At 43.3% G+C, this 24,079-nt stretch overlaps 1 pseudogene; it reads left to right on the top strand.

The window, feature by feature from the left end:
* The first annotated feature begins 15,591 nt into the window (after positions 1-15,591).
* Positions 15,592-24,079, top strand: part of LOC147108351 (digestive cysteine proteinase 2-like) — a 108,955-nt pseudogene continuing 100,467 nt past the window's right edge.

The raw sequence follows: 24,079 nt of genomic DNA on the forward strand, positions 1-24,079 counted from the left end.
TATCCTCCGGATTTCGTTACACTTTTCCCTACTCACAGTCTCCGCGGCCGCCTTGTTTCCTGCTGATCGGCTCACTCCGCACCGTGGTAGAAGGGTAGTCAGTGCCTGTTGCTGATGGAAGCTTTTGTTGCTAAAGTCTTCCTCCTTTCTATTGCTGCAGCCTCGTGTTTTCTTCCAGCAGAACGACGAGGGTGGTTGCCTCTCTGACGCTCTTTAGTTGCTTTGGTAGTCTTGCTGCAGGGTACGATCAGACTCGTCGCCACTGTAAAGTCTGTGGGTTGTACAGTTAATAACGACAGACTTCAGGAATAACAAACAAACAGGTCTTTACTATTCGAAGGTCAGGGCGAATCTGCCCAAGGAATCATGCCACAACACTTATATACCGGTGTGGTCACCGTCGGTATTACAGTATACAGAAGCCAAACAAGTAGTGCCACACCTAAAGTAGTTCTCTTAAAGGTGAACGGTTACATACAATAGTTCTCTTAAAGGTAGAAGGGTACATACACTACAAATGCAACTTGCACTCACAGCCAATCGGAGCAGGGAATGCTTCATTCATAAGTTTGACAGGAAGGGCTGTCAAACTTATAAATACTATAAGCCCCAAAACATCACTAAATCTTCAAATAAATTTTAAAAAAACATCACATTTTTAAAATAAACTATAAATTACATGAAATAACTATTTTAAACAATAATTTAAATTCTTGAAAAAATTAATTTTATTTTCTAACGGGGCTAAAAATAAACTTACCTTTCTTTAAAGTATTTAAAAATAACAAACCTGTGGAAAAAATGTTTTAATTTTAATTAGTTCACCACTTACCTTGTAAAACGCAGGCCTTGCGGCTGCTTTTTACATGTCTAACTTCTGGAGACTTACCCTCCCGGGAAAACCTGCAAAAAAATGTAAGTTCAATGCGCACGCGCAGCCTCTCCTGCGCATGCGTTCGAACTCTGAACCTCTTTTTTAGGGGAACGGAAGTGCCGGTTTCCCGCGCATGCACAGTGCATGCAGGAAACTAGCACTTCCATTGGGCTTACGGGTGAGTGCCCCGTGCGTACTCACTCGTGGAGACCCGAATTTCTGGGCCAATGAGTGAAATTGGATTGAGTCCACTTTAAAGAGTGTAGAAGTGCCTTACTTCTTAGCTCTGGGTAATGACTCAATACACACTTGGATTCGTCAGACGGACAGGCCTTTTATTTCACTTCTTGCAAGGGGAATCAGCACCTCTACTCAAGGGGTGAGGCTACTATTCCAATGATACAGCGTAAGCGTTCCATATTTATACAGTGTAACAAACAAGTTTAATTGACATTCCTTTGTTCCTCTATCAGGATACATTTTAGATTAATCATCAGGTATTAATGACATATTGACAGAAGGATCCTGGACACATAAGTCAACCGTTAATCTATAACAGGGCATGAATCGTGTAACCGGAGGTCCTCTTTAATCTTAATCATGTATTGGGAGGCTAGGTTTGCTTATGGCCACAAGTTGTCAGGTCACTGGTTACTTCAAAAACGGAACCCATTGTTTCACTTCTACATTCTCATTAGGTGGGCAGGCATCTGTTCTTGGCTGTAATCCAAGTACGTGCAATAGCTCTAGTTACACATCGACTCTTGACCGGTGTCAAGTCTGAAAACTTTTACCAAGCAAGCACTTGAAATTAACCCCTTATATCATGTAGATTTCCTCATTCCCCCCTTTTGTCCTTTCTAAGGACAATCTATTTCGCTAAGTTTAAGAAATTCCACATCAAAGGTTTCACCCTTAATATCCTCATATTCAGACATCATGGGTACTGGGGGAGTTGATGTTAATGAGGAAAGGACTTTTGTACACAATTTTAAACAACCAATCAATAAACTAATTAAAATTATCATCACAATTGCGATTAAGGCTTCCAAAATTTGCTTTCCTAGTGCTCCTCCCCATCCTGAAATCCAATTCCACATGGACCGCGGTTCAGGTTGACGTAGTTTCTCTACAGCCTCCTTTATGTGGTTTACCAGGTTGGTGATATTTTCTGAGCTCTCTGGGATATAGGTGCAACATTCAGTTTTTATGATTGCACATGTGCCCCCTTCTTTTGCCAACAAATAGTCCAGAGCCATGCGGTTTTGTAAGGCAACAGTGCGCAAAGCCACCATTTCTGCGTTTACATCACTAAGAGCATCAGCAGTATCATTGGCTATTTGTTCCAACACTGCTGCCATGTTTATAGATTCTCTTGCTAGCTTCCCTGTTCCATACCAGGGAAATGCTATAGCAAAGAACCTTTCAGTTTCTGTAATGGCTCGTTTTGCTCGTGTCCCAGGGTGGCTATCCAAAGATGAAATATGATGTATATAGGGCACTACATATCCCAAGTAACATGACCCAGTCCAATTTTGTGGTAACTAAGGGTATGCTCTATGCCCACAGATGAAATAGGTGTTATTATAGGCTTCAAATTTGTTCCATATCTGGTGCAAATAACTCATGTATACAAAGGTATTAACATGATGATAGTTATGCTTATTTAACAGTCTTCCACCTCTCCCTCCTTGTTTCTTAGCGGTCCTATTAATTTTTCTTTTCTGAGTAATTGATGTTGAAACGAGGGGTTGTGTAAAAGGATTATCACAAAACATTGACTTAGCTGTCAGGGCCAGTCCTCCTCTCGAATTACCATTACAGATAACCCCTCCGTTCGCAGTTCTGTCACTTGGTAATACAGTATCAGGGCATGTGACCCATAGCTTATCAAGCCTTTGTCCACTATCTTCTTCTACTATCTTACCCTGAGATTTAGGGGTTGATACAGGGGTACCTGCATAGTATGGTCCTGGAGCTGGATTTTCATGGTCTCATTATAACATATAATATAAAAGAGATTTTTGGTTAAAAGTACACATTCTTTTATGCATGGTTTGCCTTGCAGAGGATCTGGGTAAATCCATATGGCAGTTTCAATTATTGTTGACAAAAAGAACACAGTCTTGTTAAAGTCCAAATCCAGTTCATCTTGGCAGTGTATCGCCTTCAACTGATGCCTTCTTACAATGGGACGCATGTATCCATGTTGGTCGCTCCTTTACTTTCACAGCGGTGTTTGTGGTCAGGAGTACTTGGAAGGGTCCCTCAAATCTGGGTTGAAGGCTATTCTTTCGCTTGAAGATTTTTATATAGACGTTATCTCCTGGCTCGAAAGTATGGCACTTTCCTTCAGCGGGATCGACCTGGGCTTCCTTCACCTGTTGATGGAAACTAGAAATGCATTTGGTTAGTGCAATGCAATAACTCAACATATCTTCCTCCATTTTATGAATGTCCATTTGTTTAGCTGTTAAAGGTGCCGAAAAGGGCAATCTTTGTGGTCTTCCCATGACGATCTCGTGAGGCGACAATCCTGTAGTTCTGTTGGTAGCAGACCGCATTGTCATTAAAGCTATGGGTAACAAATTAACCCATTTAAGCCCAGTTTCTTTACACAGTTTTGCAAGCTTGTTTTTCAGCATCCCGTTATATCTTTCCACTAGTCCAGCCGACTGTGGATGATAACTGCAATGGAGGTGCTGGTTAATCTGTAAGGCTTTGCATAGTTCCTTAATCAATGTTCCCGTAAAATGGGACCCATTGTCACTTGACAGTTTTGCTGGTATCCCAAAGCGAGGTACAATGTCCTTCAATAAACATTTCGCAACAGTAGTGGCGTCACTCTTTCTACAAGGAAACGCTTCAATCCATCTTGAAAACATATCAACAATAACTAATACATATTTAAAGCTCATACACACAGGTAGTTCAATAAAATCCATTTGCAAGTGTACAAAAGGGCCCATGGGGTTTGGGTGGGATGCGGGCTGTACCTTCCTTATTTTCCTTGCATTCATGGTCTGGCAGATAGTACAATTTTCACATATTTGTTTTGCCAACTTTGAGATTCCTGGTGCATACCAGGTCTTGAGGATATAGTCCGCCATCCCCCCTTTGCCCGCATGGGTGAATTTATGAACACATCGGGCAATTGGTGATAGTAATGATTTGGGTGCCACCATGCGGCCGTCATGATGAACCCATAAGCCGTCAGTGTTTTTAAAACAATGATTAACAACCCATTCCTTTACTTCATCAGAACTGGCCCTTTCTTGATGGGTCAGCACATCATCTAAGGACGGGGGCTGCGGTATCTCTGGCTTTTCCCTAACAGGGAAGGCTGAAACTTGTCGTTCAGTACTTGATATAGCTACTGACTTAGCAGCGCTATCTGCAGCAGCGTTTCCAAGCGCAACCTTGTCCAAATGCCCCGTGTGCGCTTGGCACTTAATAATTGCAATCTGTTTACGTCTCTGAATAGCTAGTAACAGATTTTGCACTTCTTGTGCATTTTTAATCTGGGTTCCCGAGGAAGTCAGGTAACCGCGAATTTTCCAAATTTGTCATGCTCATGTCCAATAGTGCTCTGGTTATTTCTAAATAGTTCAATATCCATTGTCTACAATAGCCAGTCATTCCTAGAAAATGCTTCATTTCTCTTTTAGTTTTTGGCAACGATGTGTTGCAAACGACCTTTATTCTATCCGGCGTTAACTCCCTGTTTTAACAATGATTCCATCACTTGCTCAATTCCTTTTTCTGCTTTCTCTGACAATGGATACTGTGACCTTTTGGGTAATGGTGCAGCTGGATTAATTGTAACTTTATAGGGCTATGCAGTCTACATCTTTCCTACCTCATTTGGGTGTTTTGCCCACAAAATATCGGGTAATTGTTTTAAAAGCGTTTCAGCCTCTTGGCATAGCCACGTTCTTGCTTCCAATTTTTCTTCTCTTGTCAGGAGTCCGTTGAAAGTTATTTTCTGATTTAATCTAACGGAAAATCCCTTATCTCCGTATTCTGTAAGTGTGGCGCCACCCCTACACCAAGTTTTTGAGGTGGGCAAAGAGCCCATACGCTTTACCATAGGTCCTAAATCTTTAGAATGGTGAAATTTGGCTACTGTAAGAGTGCAGTGAGGATCGGCATCATTTACCTTGTAGAGTGCCTTCGTAAACAACGGGCATTTGGTGGTCTGTGGCGCCTGGGGCTGCTGGTGTCAGTCAGTAATTCTGATCTCTATTTCTCCTAAATCCCTGTCCGTTTGTAGGGTAACCTCCTGACTAGTCTGAAAAAGGGTTATGGACAGTGAAATTAGGACCTTTATTCTCTAACGGAGGTCCATTATTGGAGGTTTGGTTCTGACGATTTTTCGCAGGACATTGGTTTGCCCAATGTCCGGGTTGTCCGCAATTGTAACAATTACCAGATCGTCCATACCCTCTTACTCTACCACGTCTTCCTCTATATTCCCCTCTATTCGTCCTTCTATAGTTATCCTACCATAATAGAGGAGAAAGGTGTTTCTTCGGGGTAATTTTTTTTTTCTTCTAACTCAACAAACATAGAGGCAGTCTTTTTATCTGGCTGTTCTCTATTTCTCTCTTGTCCGTTAAACATTCCTCGAGACAAGTAATTCTTTCTATGTTAAATGAACCATCTGAGGGAAAGGGTCTAGTCTTATTTACAGTCCATTTGGACCAATTTAGTGGGTGATCAATGAATGATTGACCACAGTTCTTTAACATAAAGGCTGCTGGCGTGCCTTTCTCGGGTGGCTTACTGGTGCTAGCACCCATTTTAGCAGCTTAAATGGTTCACTTAAAACAATCCAAACTCCCGTGACATTCCGTGATCTGCGTTGTACGCCCCTACAGATCAGATTAATAAACTATACATACGTATAAAACTCGAGGGTTCTCAACCCTCGTGGAAGGTATTTCTAACTGGGGAAAATACTGAATCTACAATAGCTTAGTGGATCATGTAAAAGACATCACTATTTTCTCAACAATACATTCCGCCGCGGGACTCACTTCCCCGGCTTGGGTCTTTTCCAACCCCTTCTGCAGTGTTTTTTTCAGCTTAAATATTTTAGTTAAAACATACAACAATTCTGTAACACTCTATGATCTGCGTGGGATGCCTCTACAGATCAGACATGACTAAACATTAATACATATAACAATAAACAATAAACAATATACTTGTTAAACAATAACCAAAGTGTTACTAAATCCCCAACCTATGCAGCCTTACTGGACAAAGTTGCAAAGTTGATTGATAATAACAAGTAGTTAAATACTCACTCTCATAAACATTAAACGTTGACACTGTGTTTCAGACAATCGCCCACTCTTCTCTCCTTTTACCCTATTCCCTTTAGCCAAATCTTTAGCAAAAAGGGCCTTCAATTTGTCCCAGCTAACTTCACCCACTCGCTCTCCCTCTACCCTACTCCCTTTAGCCAAATCTTTGGCAAAAAGGGCCTTCAATTTGTCCCAACTAACTTCAAGCTGGAACCTTGCTAGTTCAATTTCCAGTAAATCGCTAGCTCCTTAGTTAATCAAATTCCTGACTTAACCTTCTCTCTCTGGTACCTTTATACAGTCCTTTTCTGCACGATCCTGTTCGCGGGGCGTCAGCGCCTCATGGCTGGTCCTCTGTTCCGTTTCTGAAAGGGAAGCAGTCACAACGGCAGTTTAACCTCCGAACCTTGTGAGTCAATTACCCGATGGCAGTACTGTCCAATGGAATAAACAGACTATGCGCAGCTATGCTTCTGGCAGGGAAAGTCCCAAAAATGTGGCAAAACACCACCTTCGGCCGATGGGATTTTCCCAACCGAGCAACGTACTCGGCATCTGTTAACTCACCAATTGGTACAGCAAGCCATCTCGGTGGAACCTCCAAATTGTAGAAGTGCCTTACTTCTTAGCTCTGGGTAATGACTCAATACACACTTGGATTCGTCAGACGGACAGGCCTTTTATTTCACTTCTTGCAAGGGGAATCAGCACCTCTACTCAAGGGGTGAGGCTACTATTCCAATGATACAGCGTAAGCGTTCCATATTTATACAGTGTAACAAACAAGTTTAATTGACATTCCTTTGTTCCTCTATCAGGATACATTTTAGATTAATCATCAGGTATTAATGACATATTGACAGAAGGATCCTGGACACATAAGTCAACCGTTAATCTATAACAGGGCATGAATCGTGTAACCGGAGGTCCTCTTTAATCTTAAATCATGTATTGGGAGGCTAGGTTTGCTTATGGTCACAAGTTGTCAGGTCACTGGTTACTTCAAAAACGGAACCCATTGTTTCACTTCTACATTCTCATTAGGTGGGCAGGCATCTGTTCTTGGCTGTAATCCAAGTACGTGCAATAGCTCTAGTTACACATCGACTCTTGACCGGTGTCAAGTCTGAAAACTTTTACCAAGAAAGCACTTGAAATTAACCCCTTATATCATGTAGATTTCCTCAAGAGGAAGGCCATTTTAAATAGACTCTGGCCATCCGGAGCACAGTTCAGGCAGTCGGATTACATCATGAAGCCAGGACAGCATTAGCATTTTTCAGACTTGCAATGAGTCTGGCACACGACAGGTGATAAATTGTAACACAAGGCTCTGGCACCTGATGTACAGAAGCCTGTTGATGCCAAAATCACATTATCAGTCACATCCCGGCATGATGGGCTGAATGACCTCCTTCTATCATTCTGTGATAGTCGTTTTTTTCCTAACTCCATCCAAGCTCTATGTTGCAAAACAATTGTTGCTAACAAAGGCTGAGAAACATATCTGCCCAAATTCATTTCTTCTGGTTTCGTGGTCAGGTAAGAAACAGTAAAATGTGAAATTCTATCATGGCCAGTATTTCCTAATCTTTTGAATATTGGAACTTCCCAAAATGTAAAGTAAGACAAAGTTTATTCCCTAATTTACTGATATTAAATAGAATTAAACATTCCAACCATCTATGTTTGACAGAGATATCTGGGTACTAGGGTTCCTGGCAAAAATCAGAGCACATCAGGCAATCCCCCCAAGGCACTATTCTTGTTCCTGCTGCTCCTAAAAGTGATTGCTGCCATTCCATGAGATCAGGAATCAATTACTTAAGCAAGAGCAGCAGGAGATGGAAGATGGAAGATGGAAGATGGAGATGGGGGCAAGAGTGGAGAAAAACCGAAAGCATTGGTGTGAGGATGGGGAGAGTGGAGAAGCTGAGATCAGTGGTTTGGGGCGGGAGGAAGATGGATGAGGCACTTTGGAGGGCGGGGAGGAGGGAAGTCAGAAGTAGGGCTTTGTAGTGTCAACATTAATTGAGGATAGGAGGAAGAAGAGATTGCCAACAAGAAAAGGGAATGGAAAAGAGAAATGGGGGAAAGGGAAGAGTGCCAGATTGAATCGATTGGGGTAGGGAGAAATCTGTCATGGTGAACTGGACGGAGGGAGAGTAGAGTGACAAGTTTAACTGGGGGGGGGGGGGAGGAAATAGGGAGAAGAGAGCCAAGTTGAACTGAGGGAGTGATGGAGAAGGTTGCCAGCATAAACTGGAGGATGGAAAGTGAAGGAGTGTCCCTGTGAAAGTGTGGGGGTAGCGGTTGGACGAGGTATAGTGTCTTTGTGAACTGAGTCTGGAAGAAGTAGATTACCTCTGTGAAATATGGGGGTTAGATGTAGGTGAGTGACTGGCCTGAGTGAGTTGGTCTGTTGGCAATCCAGTGGGCCACAATCTCAGCAGTTATACCAGGATCACACCCGCCAGTGCCTTCTAGCACCGACCCCATCTGAGGTCCAGGGTCAATCAAAGGGCACCTAATTTACATAGGTCCAGAGGGCATATGCTCCAGTCCAGCATCCACCTGTCCCATCTAGTCAGAAGGGCACTTCCAAGCACTCAATTGGTCCAATGAAATCTTCCCTCGGCCCTCAGTCACAAAATGCCCCCTCCTTATCAAGAGAAAAAATGCAATGTTCATATTCATTGCAGATAACAAAATACTGCAAAGTGCATCAAATAACCTGATAAACATCTAGAAAGACAAACGATATTTAGAGGTTACAGCACGGCAACAGGCCATTCGGCCTAAACAGTCCGTGTCAATGTTTACCCTCCATGTGAGCATATTGCCCTAATCACATTACCCCCCAGATTCCAATCTCTTTAGCTTCTTTTCCTTCATCAACCTATCCAATCTAATATTGAATATTGACATAGTTTCTGCTCCAACCACTAACCATAGAAGTGAGGGTTGGTGAGTGTGTTAGTGTGATAAGAAGGAGGTGCAGTGGTGTGTTGCAGTGATTGTAGGAGAATGAAGGGTAGTGGGGACGAGGAGTCTTGTGAGTAGTGAGGCTGGAGGTGGTGGAGGTTTAAGCAGAGAGTAAGAGAGCAGGGTTATTACCTTGACAAATCTGGTGAGGTCTTGAACTTCTTCCAACATTGTAACCCTGTCCTGAGTGCTAGACTCCTGACATTGACATGCTCTGCTACCTCCTCCCACTGTTGGCGGAGTTGATGTCTGGAAACCTTCCTGGCTCTTGGGGATAAGAGGTTGTTGCTCCTCCTGTCCACTATTTACACCAGGACCTCCAAAGCAGCATCAGAGACCCTCAGTCATCTCTCAAGGCTTGTCTCCGCCATTTCCCTCCTTACAAGTGTTTACCTGGTAAATGTAGCCATCATGCACCTGCCTTTTAAGAGGTGCTGGCTGCCTTTAAGTAGTGTCAGAGATGCCCGATATCTGGCCCCACCAATAGGCGTGCAGCTAATGAGTAGCACAGGTAGTGCAGGCTGCATGTCTGCTTGATTAAAGTGATCAGGCAAAACGAATATCACGTGCTGCCTGAGTCAACATTAACAGGTGTCTGCAGTGCACTCCCGTCGGGTGCGATCGGATTTCTAGATCCATACACACTAAATCCACTGCATTTCCCCATCTACCATGTCTGTTACCTTCTCGAAGAATACTATGAGGTTTGTCAAGTACGATCGTTCCTTCATAAATCTATGCTGGCTGCTTCTGACTATTTTCTCTTTATCTAAATTTTCTTTTGGAGAGTTCCACCCAGACCCTCACAAAATAAATCTTGTACTTTCAACACTTGTGTCACCCTTCAGCCTTTCACATACTTATTGCTCCCCCTTCCATTGGGAGTGAAAGAACATTGGGTATACCTATAGCTATAAGGCACCACCTTCGCAAAGGCAATTAGGGATGGGAATTAAATGCTGGCCTTGCCAGCGACACCCACATCCCATGAACGAATAAAAATGTTTTTATAAAAGCCATGTCCTGCTGTACTTTCAGTGTAATGATTTGCTTTCGAGTTGACAAGTTTTTGGGGCTGTATCAGCGTTTTTGAAACCGTTGGCCAGTTTTTGCTAGTTTTGCAGATTGGCATGAATGTGGAAACTGGTGCTATAAAGTGAGATCATTGTAGATTCACAATATTTTGGGTTTATGTCGGCACGATGGAGAGGAGCATGGTCTGAGCAGGTCCTCCACATAGACCTTGAAATTGCATTTGACTTCTGTTTTTACAAAGGTCCCATCAGATTATAGATGTGACCTTTCTTAGAGAATGTATTCTGTTTTTGATTTCTATTTAAGTGCCAATTAATGAATAATATCTTAATTGTTCAGCAGATCAGACAGAGAAGATGTTTCTTATGCAATTTTTGATTATGTATTGATAAAGAGCCCTACTTTAACCTAGCTTTTTCTTTCAGATGCTGATCGACCTCCCCTTCAAAACTGCTGCCACTATCCCACCTCAAAAATCTCACCCTCAACATTTACTTTTCACCCCAACTACTTATCTTGAACCTCCATTTTCTCTCCAAGACATTGCATATTTTGTTGCCTCCCAACTCTGTGCTCAACTCTTCCAAAATCTTTGATTCTCTTCAGTTTCACTTCTGCCATGCTCACAGCACAAAGAACACCCTGGTTAAAGTCACTAATAATATCATCATGACTGTGGCCACAGCACATTATCGCTCTTTGCCCTCTGCAAGGCATTAGACATGTTCAAATTGAGTTAATGATGCTATCTTTCTCTTCTGAGTTCTACCTCCACAGGACTACCTTTACGTGGTTCCTATTCTACCTGCTCCAGTGTAACCAGTACATCTTAAGCAATGGCTTCTCCTTCCTCTTTGCATGGTCTCTTCATATGCATCGCAATATTGCCTCCTTAGCCTTTGCCTCCAGCCCATGTCCTCGGCACCACCAAGCCCGCTTACTGTGCAGCATTGCTTACTTCTGCCTCTCATTCCAACAGTGTAAGCCTTACTCCCCACTTTTGTCACATCCAGAACTTATTTCTCTGACACCCTCATCACTGTCTTTCCAAGCTCCACCCTCCAAAAATTCCAATTCATCCAAATTTACACCACTTGCATGGAAGTTGCAAGGCTGGAAACTATAGACCGGTTAGCCTAACATCTGTGGTAGGTAAAATATTGGAGTCCATTATTAAGGAGACAGTAACAGGACATTTGGATAATCATAATTTAATAGGACAAACTCAGCATGGTTTCATGAAGGGGAAGTCATGTTTGACAAATTTGCTGGAGTTCTTTGAGGAAGTAACATATAGGGTGGATAAAGGGGAACCAGTGGACGTAGTGTATTTAGACTTCCAAAAGGCATTTAACAAGGTGCCACACAAAAGATTATTGCTTAAGATAAAAAATCACGGGATTGGGGGAAATATTCTGGCATGGATAGAGGATTGGCTATCTAACAGAAGGCAGAGAGTTGGGATCAATGGTTCATTCTCGGACTGGCAATAAGTAACTAGTGGTGTTCCACAGGGGTCAGTGCTGGGTCCCCAACTCTTTACAATCTATATTAACGATTTGGAGGAGGGGACCGAGTGTAACATATCAAAGTTTGCAGATGATACTAAGATGGGAGGGAAAGTAGTGAGTGAGGAGGACATAAAAAACCTGCAAGGGGACATAGACAGGCTAAATAAGTGGGCAGAGATTTGGCAGATGGAATACAATACTGGAAAGTGTGAGGTTATGCACTTTGGCAGGAAAAATCGTAGAGCAAGTTATTATCTTAATGGCAAGAAACTGGAATGTACTGAAGTACCAAGGGATCTGGGGGTCCTGGTGCACGAAACTCAAAAGGTTAGTATGCAGGTGCAGCAAGTGATTAAGAAGGCCAATGGAATGTTGGCTTTCATTGCTAGGGGGATAGAATATAAAAATAGGGAGGTATTGCTTCAGTTGTACAAGGTATTGGTGAGACCGCACCTGGAATACTGCATACAGTTTTGGTGTCCATACTTAAGAAAAGACATACTTGCTCTCGAGTCAGTACAAAGAAGGTTCACTCGGTTAATCCCGGGGATGAGGGAATGGGCATATGAGGAGAGGTTGAGTAGATTGAGACTCTACTCATTGGAGTTCAGAAGAATGAGAGGCGATCTTATTGAAACATATAAGATTGTGAAGGGGTTGGATTGGGTGGATGCGGGGAGGATTTTCCCGATGATGGGTGAAACTAGAACTAGGGGGCATAGTCTTAGAATAAGGGGCTGCTCTTTCAAAACTGAGATGAGGAGGAACTACTTCACTCAGAGGGTGGTAGGTCCATGGAATATGCTGCCCCAAAAAGCTGTAGAAGCTACATCATTACATAAATTTAAAACAGAAATAGACAGTTTCCTAGAAGTAAAGGGAATAAAGGGTTATGGGGAACGGGCAGGAATTTGGACATAAGTCTAGGTTCGGATCGGTCATGGCCCTGTGGGTAGCGGAGCAGGCCCAGGGGCCGTGTAGCCTGATCCTGCTCCTATTTCGTGTGTCTAATTCTGTTAGATTCAGGAGATGGCTCTGTGATAGTAGATTGGCGGTTAGGATCAGATCAGCCATGATCTTATTGAATGGCGGAGCAGGCTCGAGGGGCCGATTGGCCTACTCCTGCTCCTATTTCTTATGTTCTTATGCATCCTCATACATTCATTTCTGCTTGACCATTACTCCAATATTCAGCAACTTATGTTGGGACGCTATTCCTTAAAGCATTAATTACTCCTGAATCCCTTCCAAATCCCCTCCACCTGTTTCCATTTTTCCAACTGAAATGGCTTCTGATAACCAAACTATCCTTTTGGTCGCCTCTTCTAACTCCCCCATTTTTGTTCCATGTCCATTTTCACGCATCAGTGAAGCCGTCGGTTGTTTATCTACAGCAAAGGTGCTTTAGAAATAGAAGTTTGTTGACTGGATAGAAATACTTTTTGCTCTGGATGTGTTGGGCTGGCTATTGCTGGGCTCAACAATAGGTGGAAGATTTCCTCCGTTCCCTATTACTATGGATAATAAAAATGCACGTTACTTCAGATCTTATGTCTAATCCATTGAGTTGAGAAGAGGCTGTTTCTGCCTTGCTGAGCAATGACAGTAATGCACCTCTACCACTTCTATATTTGCTACAGACTCCCACTTGGAAGCTGTGAGAAGCATCATGTGAACACTGAGCTGGGCCCATTTTCCTGATGGTGACAATAAGACTCCGGTAATGATGGACTGGATCCATTGTACCCACTACGAAGAGTCCCACAAACCAGAGCTTTGTGTGTCGGGACACTAGTGGGAATTCGGATGCGGAGCTGCATTAATCAACAATTATGCAAGGAGTGCTGACCCCCGTACTTGAATTCCCAATATGCACTCTGTCCCATGGGGCATCGGGAGCATTAATTTATAAAATCTACCCTACTGCCTCAGTGCCTTGGGTTTGGATCCAGCCCAGTCTTCTCTCTCTATTGGCTGCCAAATAACAGGGGCTTGGGTCAGTTCCAAGTGTAGAAAGCTAGCCATACTTCGGTACAAATCGGCACTAAATCGTTCCCCTACTCAGATAGGCAGCATGGAGAACTGGCACTGAAACTGGATGTCCTCATGACACCCTGGTCCAGTAGGAATCTTTTGTGGCAATAAAGCTGGGTCGAGGGAGATTTACTCTACACATCTGGCCCATGATAAACCTTTCGCTGCTGACACTTGCTGAAAACTGTTCAAAAAAGTTTCCATTCCCAGTGCTGACACTCTTCCTCCTGATAATGTAAAATTCATCAAAAAAATTAATGAAAAGCAGATCTAATGTAACGATTACATTTTAGACCAATGTTCCTGTATACATTGGGCGCTGTACCTACCTGTAGTGCAGAGAGCCGGCCGGTGCTGGAACTCACGGTCAGCTCACTCCCATTTTATCATGCTAATCCCATCACACAGCGCATGATGCATTCAGAGCACAGCAAGGTCAACGGACAGGCTATCTGGCATCAGTAGCTCTTAAAGACTCCGGGCCACCCTTACTGGTGTCTTGGCAGAGCTTTAAGGACACCCAGTGCTCACATCGAGAAAAACATAAAATTAATCAAAAATTTTAATAAATTAATAAAAAGAGGAAGTAATGTGAATAATAAATTTCAAAACACTGTTTCTGTGTATCCTTGTAAAAGAGGAATTTGATTCTTAAGCAACACTCTGAAAGACAGGAACCAATCCCATTTAATTAGTTTATTACTTTCTTCAATTTCCCAATCAGTGATGTTGCCATAGGACTTGAGGGGTGGATCCTGAAGGCAGGGTGACTAGAGTCGGGGACCTACTCGGTGGCGGAGGAGCGGGCTGGATGGCGCCAGAGGAGCTGGCGCGACGCATGTCGTGGGACAACGTCCGGCTCGCGGTCAATGCCATCGGGGCGGTGAAAGCGATGTTGCCCCCCGGCGCCACGAGGTGTGTCGAGGCGGCTCGGGCATGTGGGGAGATCCCGTCCGAGCTTACTCCCGTTCGGACGGAATTCCTTATCGGCGCCTTGCCCCGAAACTCCCCTCGGGGATCGGTGCCTCACAACTTGAGCCGTCTCGAGGAAATACCCTCCGTGCTTTTTCATTCTGCGTGGAGGGGTTTCTTGTACGGGCTGCTCTTGCACACCTTCCACTTTGCCATCTTCGCCTGCCGTCCGGACACGCCGTGGCGTGCCGTTTTACCTCCGGACGGAGACGGAGGTCCCCAATGGGGGGCTCTCTATGCGGGAGTCCTCCCTTGTTCTATTGGGGACTTGGCCTGGAGGGTGTTGCACAGAGCAGTTCCGTGCAATAGATTTTTAAATAGGTTTACGGACTCCCAGACCGCCTGTTTGTTTTGCGGTCTGGAGGAGTCCGTATTTCACGTATATATGGGGTGTGAGAGGTTGCAGCCCCTCTTCCATTTTTTGAGGGGGCTGCTCCTCAAATTTTGGTTGCACTTCAGTCCCACGCTCCTGATCTACGGTCACCCCGTGCGGAGGGGAGCGGGCAGGTTGGAGGACCTCCTCGTGGGCCTGCTCCTGGGCCTGGCCAAGAAAGCCATTAATTGGTCCAGGCAGCGGGCGGTCGAGGGGGTCGTCCGACCGGATTGCCTCCCCCTCTTCCGTGGCCATGTTCGCGCCCGGGTGGCCCTAGAGATGGAGCACGCGATGTCCGCCGGCGCGCTCGAGCTTTTTTGTGACCGGTTGGCGCCCCGGGGACTGGAGTGCATAATTAGTTTAGACAACCAAATTTTAATTTGATTGGTGAAGGGTTATTTAAAGGGTTATTGGATTTTTGTTAGTTTATTTGTTAACTTGTTTTGGTTGTACAAAAAGAGGAGGACTTGAGGGGTGGATCCTGAAGGCTGTGTGTATATAAAGTGGGAGTACACTCACTGTTTGATGGAGCTGCACTCAGAGGGTAAGATCATGCCAAGGTGAGAATGCTAATGTAAAGTTTCTGTCTCATTCCTTCTGGCATTCATTGATGGATGGGTTGGGATGGAATTTATGCAGATTTTGTGTGTATGTCCAGATGGAACGGGGTACAAATTCCTCAGTTTCAGTGTTTTGGGGAAGTGGTTTAACCTGTTTTAAATCACCAGGTTAATGAACTTCTCCTCTTTGTTTTTTTAATATTTGTTCTCAGGATGTGGGCAATGCTAGCAAGGCCGGCATTTATCCCCTGTCCCTAGCTGCCCTGAGAAGGTGGTGGAGGGCCTTCAATTTCAACTGCTGCAGTCCTTGTGGTGAAGGTGCTACCACAATGGTGTTAGGTAGGGCTCTCCAAGATATTGACTCAACGACAAGGGAGCGGCAATATATGTCCAGGTCAGGATGGTGTGTGACTTGGAGGGGAACTTGGAGGTGATGGTGTACCCAAGACATTGCTGCTCTAGTCCTTCTTGGTGGTAGAGGTTGCAGGTGAAAGAATAACCTTTTTAAATTTGCTAAAGCACATCCTGTAGATAGTAAATACTACAGCCGTAGTGCAGGGAAACTAAGTCTAGTAGCAGGGGCACCAATGAAATGAAATGTTCTATCCTGGATGCTGTTGGGCTTCTTGAGTGTTGTTGCGGCTGCAGCCATCCAGGTGAGTGGTGATTATTCCATCATACTCTGGACTTGAACCTTGTAGATTTTGGAGAGGCTCTGAGGGGTCAGGAGTTGAGGCACTTATCCCAGAGAACCAGACTCTGCCCTGCACGTGTAGCTATGGTGTTGATATGGCTGGTCCAGCCCAGCTTCTGGTCAATGGTATATACTATAAATAGGAATGTGCTAGCATAGGAGGGGTTTTATTTTTTTTGAGAAACCAAGATAGAGGGCCAATGCCCAACAAACAGAATGCCATGTTTGTAAAAGAATAGGAGTTCAGGGAAGCTAAATCAAGGAGTAGTTTGGCAATGCCAAGTTTGTAAAGTATTATAATGTATTTAAAGCGCAGAAACTGACCCTTCAGCACAAAAAATCCATGCGAATGTTTATGCTCCATGTGCCTCCACCCACCCCTCTTCATCTAAGCATATCCTTATATTTCTTATCTAGCTTACCCTTGAATGCATCTATGCTGTTCGCTTCAACTGCTCCCTGTGGTAGTGAGTTCCACATTTTAACCACTCTGGGTAAAGAAGTTTCTCTTGAATTCCCTATTGGATTTACTACTGACTATCTTATAATTATGGTCCCTAGTTCTGGTCTCACCCTCAAGTGGAAACATCTTCTCTACGTCTACCCTATCAAACTCTTTCATAATCTAGAAGACCTTTATCAGGTCACCCCTCAGTCTTCTCTTTTCTAGAGAAAAGATCCCTGATAGGTATAACCTTTCAGTTCTGGTATCATTCTAGTAAATCTTCTTTGCACCTTCTCCAGTGCCTCTATCCTTTTTTATTATATGGAGACTAGAACTGTTCACATTACTCCAAGTGTGGTCTAACTAAGGCTTTATACAAGTTTAACATAAGTTCTCTGCTTTTCAATTCTATCCCTCTAGAAATGAACCAAAGGGCTTTGTTTGATTTTTACAAGATCTTATTAACTTGCGTCACTACTTTTAGTGATCTGTGTGTCCGTACCCACAGATCCCTCTGTTCCTCTACTCCATTTAGTCATTTATTTTCCAAGGAGTATGTGGCCTCCTTATTCTTCCTACTAAAATGTATTGCCTCGCACTTATCTATATTGAAGTTCATTTGCCAATTGCATGGCCATTCTACAAGTTTATTAACGTCTTCCTGTATTTTGTCATGGTCCTCCGCTTTATTTAACTACACCCCGAATTTAGTGTTTAACACCAATTTTAAAATTGTACTTCCAATTCCCAAGTTAAAATCATTTATATAAATGGTGAACAACAGTGGTCCTAGCACTGATCCCTGTGGAACACCACTTTCCATCATTTGCTAATCTGAGTAACTACCTTTAACCCCTACTCTCTGTTTTCTGTTTTGTGAGTTCGAGGATCCTGCAGATTGTCGAGGGAAGGAAGGCCTGAGGGAGATAAGGAGTTCCACAGTTTTGGGACAGTGGTAAAGAATGAGCTGGAGGAGGAGATGGTGATGAGTCCTAAGGGTAGAAATAGCCATTGCCAAGTTATTGTACAGACATTTAATAAACTCACACCAAATTCCTAACTCCACCATATTAGCAAAGACATTAAGCCATATATTACAAAGCAGCAGAGAATGGGTTTTGATATCAGTGCAGTCGGTATCCTTGCAATAACATCGCAAATAGTACTTTCTACCCGTTGATCTCAGACAGTGAGGGCGGAGGGGTAGAGGAGGAGCTGTGTGTAGGCTAGTGTATTTAAAGCAGGAATAAGGAGGGGAAGGTCCAGGAGAGACTGACCATAATACTACAATGTGTACGATATGTATGTGTGCAGTGCGTGTAATTATTTACATTGTATAGAATGTGTGCATGTCAGTGCGTATATATATGATAATAATCAGTACAGTCTAATTGTAATACAATCACAGTGAAATAGCACAATCTGGTATGCAGTGGCTGGTGTTCAGTTCTGCTGCTCACTGGGGCTATGACTGGGGGCGGGGGGAGGGGGAGGACTCTGTTTCCAGTGATTGCAAGTATCCCTTTGAATGTTCACCCAGTATTCAGAGAGAGCAATTCTTGCCTTTGCTCTTGACTGGTGTGGGGCTTTTTAAAATTCATTCTCGGGATGTGTGCATTTCTGGCAAGGCCGGCATTTATTCCCTGATGTAGCTTGCTGGGCCACTTCAGAGGGCAATTAAGAGTGAAACACACTAGTGTGGGACTAGATTCATATATAGGCTAGACCAGGTAAAGACGCCCATTCTGCGAAGAAAGGGGATTTTGGGAAGAAAGAGAACCAGTTGGGTTTTTGTAACAATCCAACAGCTTCATGTTCACTTTTATGGCTGAATATAGTGACACAACTGTTCCTGGCCAGAGTGGAGTTAATTGGGTAATTCCCCCATCAATTAAGCCTGGCGACCACACTTTTATTGATACCAGTTTTTTTTATTTGCAGATGGTGGGATTTGAACTCCTGTTCGCTGGATTATCAATCCAGGCCTCTGAAGTACTAGTCCAGTTACATAACCACGTCACTGCTACTGTAGTTACTTGAGCCATTAACTTTCTGACTCAGAGGCGGGAATGCTACCACTGAGCCAAGGCTCACTCATCACTTCAGTGCAATTTAAATTAAGTTCACATGTTTTCTTTATAATCTGCTCTTTCAGATAATTGGTCTTAAATTTTGAACAACATTATTTAAATAGACTTGATGGGCAGGATGATTCCAATCCACTATGGTCGTGCAGTATTATTCTGTTCAGTGAAGCTAAGATGCAAAAATGTGAGAGCAATTGAAAGATGATTGGGGAGAATACTATCTCCATATATTGCTCTCCATGCAGAGTAACTTTATAAAGCAATATTTTCATAGTAATCTATGAATATTGTCCACTCCATGACTAATGCCCCATTAGATTGTCCATCATGAAGTTCTCTGTTTCTGGGCTGTGTGGTTGTGTCTATTCTGGTTGTAGCCTCAGGCCACACATTTGATTCAACACTGGATGAAGGTTGGAAGAACTGGAAATCACAGTATGAGAAGCAGTACACGGAGGTAAAAGAGAATTTGTTAGTACGGAACCTACTCCAAACTTTCAGCTCACTCACAAGGGGGAGGGGATTCTATGAACTTACTAAATTATTGAGCATTCCCAATTGGAGTTAAGGTGGGAGAGTTGAGTTCCCTGTTGGATGGAATGGCTATGTGAAGTGAAATTGAAATCATATTGGCCCTGAAATTCCATGGGAGTCCTCCCAGACTCCGTAACTCCAGTAGAAGACTGGCAGGGAAACAGCAGAGACTTGGTGTAACTCAGATCACTGGGGATACACTGGTCCTTGTTGAATTACCGCAGAACCCATAAATAACCCTTGGGAAGCTTCAGGCCCATTAAGTTTAAATACATTGTCATTGGCACCACACACGGCAATCAGAACATATCTCCCCTACTAATGGAGTACAGGTGACAAAATCTAATCTGTGAAATACATGACCTATATCCTTCCACTATTATCCAATTTCGATGTTGCTCACTCCAAAATATTATGTCCAGGAATAAAGATGTTGATATTGCTCAGCTGTTTATTCCTACTGTACTTAGTGTTGATCTCTCAATCTACTTTAGGTTTGAGTGTGTATGGGAAGGGTAATTAGTGCACCCTCTCTGATATGGATGAGGGGATAGAAACCTGAATGCAAAATATTATTTCACCTTTTGCACAGGGATTTTAAAACTGTTGTATAATTACACCAATAAAAGGTGCTAGAGCTTGGCTGGCTAAATGTCTTTTTCAGGAAGAGGAGGCGTACAGAAGAATGATATGGGAGGACAGTATGAGATACATCAAACAGCACAACCTGGAGCACTCAGCGGGGAAGCACACATTTACTGTGGGAATGAACCAGTTTGGAGATCTGGTGTGTACAAGATTTGTAATATGGGGGTCTATTAGATGACAGTTATTGAGGTGTTATTACTGAATGAGGTGTGATATAGTTAGTGATATCACAGCACCTCATTTTAACAAAGGGGGAGAAATTCCCCTCGAAGGCCATTTGGGGCATGTTAGGATAAAATTTGGTTTAAGCGATATAAAGGGGTCCTCCATATTCGACCGGTATAAAACTGTCTGAAAGGTACCATTTAGTCTTGTTAGCTGGAAAACGAAACACAAAGCACCATAAGAACATAAGAACAGGAGTAGGCCAATCGGCCCCTTGAGCCTGCTCCACCATTCAATAAGATCATGGCTGATCTGATCCTAACCTCATCTACTATCACACTACATCCCTCCTGAACCCATGTGATCTCCTGGGAGAGGCGAAAAACCAGATAAAAACCCAATGGTCAATTTGGGAGAAAAAAATCTGGGAAATTCCTCTCCGACCCATCTAGGCGATCGCAACTCGTCCAGGAGATCACTGTCCCTATATTTTCTACAGTACTTACCTTCTGTAAAAGGTGATCTCCACCCCAGCCAGGAACAGGAATAGAACCATCTCCTGAAAACTAACACATAATTAGAACACAAGAAGTAGGAGCAGAACCAGGCTACATGGCCCCTGGGCCCGCTCCGTTAACCACAGGGCCATGACCGTTCCGAACATAGACTCCTGTCCAATTTCCTGCCAGCTCCCCGTAACCCCTAATTCCCTTTACTTCTAAGAAACTGTCTATTTCTGTTTTAAATTTATTTAATGATGTAGCTTCCACAGCTTTCTGGGGCAACAAATTCCACAGACCTACTAACCTCTGAGTGAAGAAGTTTCTCCTCATCTCAGTTTTGAAAGAGCAGCCCCTTATTCTAAGATTATGCCCCCTAGTTCTAGTTTCACCCATCATTGGGAACGTCCTCACCACATCCACCCGATCAAGCCCCTTCACAATCTTATGTTTCAATAAGATCGCCTCTCATTCTTCTGAACTGCAATGAGTAGAGTCCCAATCTACTCAACCGCTCCTCATATGTCCATCCCCTCATCCCCAGGATTAACCGAGTGAACCTTCTTTGTACTGACTCGAGAGCAAGTATGTCCTTTCTTAAGTATGGACACCAAAACTGTATGCAGTATTCCAGGTGCGGTCTCACCAATACATTGTACAACTGCAACAATACCTCCCTGTTTTTATATTCTATCCCCCTAGCAATAAAAGCCAACATTCCATTGGCCTTCTTGATCACTTGCTGCACCTGCATACTAACTTTTTGAGTTTCGTGCACCAGGACCCCCAGATCCCTTTGTACTACAGTACTTTCCAGCTTCTTGCCGTTAAGATAATAACTTGCTCTATGATTTTTCCTGCCAAAGTGCATAACCTCACACTTTCCAGTATTGTATTCCATCTACCAAATCTCTGCCCACTTACTTAGCCTGTCTATGTCCCTTTGCAGGTTTTTTATGTTCTCCTCACTCACTACTTTCCTTCCCATCTTTTTATCATCTGCAAACTTTGATATGTTACACTCAGTCCCCTCCTCCAAATCATTAATAGATTGTAAAGAGTTGGGGACCCAGCACTGACCCCTGCGGAACACCACTAGTTACTGATTGCCAGGCTGAGAATGAACCATTTATCCCAACTCTCTGCTTTCTGTTAGATAGCCAATCCTCCACCCATGCCAGAATATTACCCCCAATCCCATGATTTTTTATCTTGCGCAATAATCTTGTGTGGCACCTTGTCAAATGCCTTTTGGAAGTCTAAATACACTACATCCACTAGTTCCCCTTTATCCACCCTGTATGTTACTTCCTCAAAGAACTCAAGCAAATTTGTCAAACATGACTTCCCCTTCATGAAACCATGCTGACTTTGTCCTATTAAATTATTTTTATACAAATGTCCCGTTACTGTCTCCTTAATAATGGACTCTAAAATTTTACCAACCACAGATGTTAGGCTAACCGATCTATAGTTTCCAGCCTTCTGCCTACTACCCTTTTAAAATAAGGGTGTTAAATTAGCAGTTTTTCAATCTGCCGGGACCTTTGCTGAGTCCAGGGTGTTTTGGAAAATTATTACCAATGCATCCACAATCCCTACCGCCACTTCCCTCAAGACCCTAGGATGTAAGCCATCAGGTCCAGGGGATTTATCCACCTTGAGTCCCATTATTTTACCAAGTACCAATTCCTTAGTGATTTTAATTGTATTTAGCTCCTCCACCCCCCCCCCCCAAGAGCCCCCTGTTTGTCCAGTGTTGGGATATTCTTAGTGTCCTCTACTGTAAAGACTGACACAAAATAATTGTTCAGCGTTTTTGCCATCTCCATGTTTCCCACCATTAATTTCCCGGTCTCATCCTCTAAGGGACCAACATGGGATACTTGGCTATATTAACCCTATTTAGACTAACATAAATAAAAATTAGCTGACATTCTGAAGTGTTGCTTGTAATTACAACTTGGTAACTGTTTGGAAAGAGCCTGTTCTTGAAAGAGATAAGAGTACAAAGGCATGATTAAGAAGTAGCAGCAAATAAGGCCTTGAAGAAGTAGTCAGCCAGCTGCATAATTCAATGTGGCTTTGTATCCAGCTAGCCATGTCTCTGCTGGAAAATACTTTCCCATACTGATAACAAGAGTAAGAGATAGCTCATGAATATGAAGCCTCCTACAGTTGACAAGCTTTTTACTGACATATTCAGGGGGTACTCGAGTTCGAAGGACAAGCTTAGTAGTTGATTGATTAACCATGTAAACCAATGAAGTATCAATATTGTAGGGGGGCATCTTTTAACTGGTTTACGGTAATTTACCTGGTCAGGCAGCTTTGCCTGCACTCTGACCAAGTCCAACCTTTTACCTGGTTTACGGTAATTCACCTGGTCAGCAGCCTTTTGCTGCTACACTGTAACCCAATTTCCAAACAGTGATTTCGAATCACTACCCCACCTTCCAGTTCTGACTGGAGGGCTTATAATTAATGATATATTAAAACAGACAGCTGGTCTGGGTGTGAGAGTCAAACTTTTATTAAACTAAAGAAACTATAATCAAACTTAAACTATACCACACAAACACAGTAATTACAGTAAAATTGCTTAAATGAGGGAAAGGCAGATGGCAAAAACGAGGGGTAAGTGGCTACAATGTTGATTAAACAATCTTAGCAATTTCCCCTAAATTACCACCCCCTAACTCCTTACTAGGTTGCCTTGCTGAGGAGTCAGAGACCCTGCTCACCTGTGGTCCAGCAAAGTAAGAGAGAGAGATAGCTTCTCAGGAGCTATCTTTATACCTGGTGAGCTCCTGCTGTTTTGCTGTCTGCAGAATTCGCGCCCAAAGTCCGAATATACAAGAGAAGGACTGTGATTGGCTGACTCAATGTGTCTGCACTCTGGGGCCAGAATGTTCCGCCCACCTTCAGAGCTCCCTGGGCTGAACAAAAGGAATCCAACTGCCATATTGTCTGAGTCAATGGGTGATTCAAAACCTCATTCATACTGCTCTGTCCCCTATCAAAGTCCTTTTTCTGGGGTTTAGATATATCCATTGTGTGTAAGTGCTTTGAATGGGTTTGGATTTCTGTGTAAATAGAAGCCGATTGTTCTGCGGTTTGTCTCAAGTGGGTTAATCCCTGAAGTAAATAAACTTCTGCAGTTTCGTGTAAACAAACCTTGCCTCTCCACAAAAGGGAAACTCCCTGGTTTGATTGACAGGTCTGACTGCCACTGTATCCTCCCACTTTTTCACAGACATACTCCAAGCTGCTTTTTAAGCCCCAGTGTCTTGGTCAATGCTTTCTGATGGCCATTTTAAAACCTTTTGTGATTGACCAGGCTCAAGGGC

The sequence above is a fragment of the Somniosus microcephalus genome, chromosome 13 (genome assembly GCF_052327205.1).
Source record: "Somniosus microcephalus isolate GS21.2 chromosome 13, FLI_Smic_1.0, whole genome shotgun sequence".
Lineage (NCBI taxonomy): Eukaryota > Metazoa > Chordata > Chondrichthyes > Squaliformes > Somniosidae > Somniosus > Somniosus microcephalus.